Genomic DNA, 3,210 nt, shown 5'->3' on the forward strand with positions numbered 1-3,210 from the left:
TCTCTCTCTCTCTCTCTCCCCTCTCTCTGGGTGTTTTGGAGGGAGCATCGGCTATTCAATCTCTCCTGAATTAATCATGGGCCGTGTCACCGGCAGTTTAGTCGGGCTTCCTTTCCATTTGTTGCCCTTTCTTTGACTTCTTAACTGAGCTTGGGAAGTGACAGCGAGTGGAACAAATTGCCCCGTGCCTCCCCCCACCCCCTGAGGCTGAGCTCTGTGAAAGTGAGCGGAGAGGAGAGACCCCGGTGTGGGCTGGGGTAGGGGATAAAAAAGAAAGAGCCAAATATTGTGCCAGGCAGAGCCACCTCCTGCAAAAAAAGAATGAGCAAAATTATACCCGTAGGCAGTGTTCCCTCTAAGCTGAGTTGGTGTGAGCCAGCTCACAGATTTTTAGCCTCCAGCTCACACATTTTTGTCTTAGCTCAGGAAGGATGGGGCTCCAGAGCAAACTAATTTATGCAGTTGCCAAATCTCTGGCTCACAACTTTAATGCCGGTAGCTCACAAAGTAGAATTTCTGCTCACAGGACTCCACAGCTTAGAGGGAACATTGCAAGACTGGGCATGCCTTTGTCCACATTGCCGGATTCTGCTTCCAGATCCGGGGCCTTAATGGGCTTCAGCGACTGGAAAGAGCCTCTAAGAGGTGTCTGCACGTGCCTGTCAGGGGGAGAGGCTAGATATGAAACAGGATTTCTAGGTGGTGCCGTAAGCCAGCTGCGACCTGACAGCGCTTTCCTCCACCACCAGTGAATGCAGAACCATAGAGCTGGGAGGCGTCAGGCTCCTGGACCAGTTTCTCTCAGCAACACTCTCTTTGGCAGTGATTTGTTTATTGAGAAAGAGACAGGATCCAGACCAGAACAGGGCTGTGTCAGGACTGAGGATGTTGGCCGGTACAGGTACAGTTATAGGTAATTCAGACAAGACACCCCCCCCAAGTCTAAGTAACCAATCACACGTCACAGTTGTCCAGCCTAGCCGTTGCATTGTCCACCCACCCCCTCTGGGAAATATATGCTCCCACCATCTACCCTGGCACCAAAGCTGGCACCAAAGGTTCAAGGACGTTCCTCTGGGAGGAAGACTCCTTCGGGAAAGTTACAGCTTCTACGATAGATAGCGAGAGTCACACACTCGGCATTTAAAGTGCGCGGACTCTGATCTGGGAGAACCGGGTTTGATTCCCCACTCCTCCACTTGCACCTGCTGATGTGACCTTGGGTCAGTCACAAGCTCTGGCACAGCTGTTCATAAGAACATAAGAACATAAGAGATGCCAATGTTGGATCAGGCCAAAGGCCCATCCAGTCCAACACTCTGTATCCCACAGTGGCCAGAAATACCAGTGCCATCAGGAGGTCCACCAGTGGGGCCAGGACATTAGAAGCCCTCCCACTGTTGACCCCCCCCAAGCACCAAGATGACAGAGCATCACTTGCCCCAGAGTCCCTATCTATACCTTGTGGCTAATAGCCACCGATGGACCTCTGCTCCATATGCTTATCTAATTCCCCCTTGAAGCCGTCCATGCTTGTAGCCGCCACCACATCCTGTGGCAGTGAATTCCACGTGTGAATCACTCTTTGGGTGAAGAAGTACTTCCTTTTATCCATTCTAACCCGACTGCTCAGCAATTTCATGGAGTGCCCACAAGGAGTTCTTGTATTGTGAGGAAGGGAGAAAAGTACCTCTTTCTCTACCTGCTCTTTCCCATGCATAATCTTATAAACCTCAATCATGTCACCCCTCAGTCGTCGTTTCTCCAAGCTAAAGAGCCCTAAGCGCCTTAACCTTTCCTCATAACCTTTCCCCAAAGTGGCCATTGGCAATTCCCTGGGCGTGTAAAAAACGGCCACAAGAACTGAGCCCTGACGACCCTCCCTGCCCTCCCCCTCAGGATCTGCCTAAGTTCACAGAATCCGCATTGCTGTCAGATGGCCATCTAGCCTCCAAAGGAGGAGAGCCCACCACCTCCCAAGGAAGCCCGAAGGGGGGGGGGGTAGGCTGGATTGTAAAGATTAGACAAAATGATAAAGAGAAAAATCTCAGCAGGGAGCCCCTATCTGAGCCTTTAAGCCACTGGCCTACCTTCCAGAGTGCCTCCAAAATATTCCTTTGCATTCCCTCCTGTAGAATGAATTCAGTTTTGTGGGGATCTTTTAACAATCCCAGGCAGGACCAGGAGAGGGCAGTACAGGTTGGACTCCTAGCAATTCCCAGGGCATTCAACAAGGGACCTGAAGAACAGAGGATATTTTCCTCTTGTCAAGATCAGGAAGACATCCGATGGGGCACAAACTCTACATCTCAAAGAGAACTCGGGGATTCTTCTGTGTGCAGTTGTTCGATTGTGTTTTTTTAAACTTGCCACAGCCCAAGACAGGCCATGAGCAGAGGAGAGGTGGGCGGGGCGGGATGACTTCCCCCATTCCCTTCCTGTTGTTCTTCAGGCCAAGCCAGACTCGCCCTCCCAGCTGGCCCCTTGGGCTGTGTGGGGACAGATTAAAAGCCTCCATTTCTCCTCCCTACACTTTCAGTTACGCATTGGGGTTGAATCATCCCTGATTGAATCAGCCTACAGACTGGCTGAGCTTGGAGCACAAGAACAATAGCTGAGCAGGATTCTGGAATAAACCAATGAAGTAGTAATGTTATGTAAATATCCTATCATTTATTTATTTATTAAATTTCTACCCCGCCCTCCCACCGAAGCGGCTCAGGGCGGCTTACAAGCAATTTAAAACCAACATACAGTTTAAAACCAGCAAATACAAAATATAGGGAGTGGGTGTGTGTAAGGTGTGGTGTTTTGCATGCATGTAAGCAGGGCTCCGCCCCTGCTAGAGTTGTCTTAGAGTTAAGCTGAAATCCCTAATAAACTATGAGCTGATCACTATACGAGTCTCGAACTGTTGGGATTCTTAATTCAAGGTCGATGGTTGTATTGCAAACACAAGAGCCACACTTGGTAAAAGAAAAATAAAATAAAAGGTTACATACTTGCAGTTACTCTCAGTAATATATGCTAACAGCTACATCTTTCTCTCTCTCTTGGCTTCTAGAAGAGAACTTCCTCTTTGATTCACACAAAGGGCCATAAACCTTGTGAATACATTAATGCTAGATCAAAGCATTCCTACAAACAAGATGTTAGTTGACCAATACAAAGGTTACAGGTCACTTCAGTAGGATAAACAACTCCCACAAA

The 3,210-nt window shown here is 48.8% G+C and overlaps 1 protein-coding gene across 1 annotated transcript in view; it reads left to right on the forward strand.

The window, feature by feature from the left end:
* LOC107112962 (WD repeat- and FYVE domain-containing protein 4-like) overlaps positions 1–3,210 on the forward strand; it is a 16,791-nt gene that overhangs the window by 12,543 nt on the left and 1,038 nt on the right. The window lies entirely within an intron of this gene.

This window comes from Gekko japonicus, unplaced genomic scaffold (assembly GCF_001447785.1).
Source record: "Gekko japonicus isolate JY-2015 unplaced genomic scaffold, Gekko_japonicus_V1.1 scaffold1319, whole genome shotgun sequence".
Lineage (NCBI taxonomy): Eukaryota > Metazoa > Chordata > Lepidosauria > Squamata > Gekkonidae > Gekko > Gekko japonicus.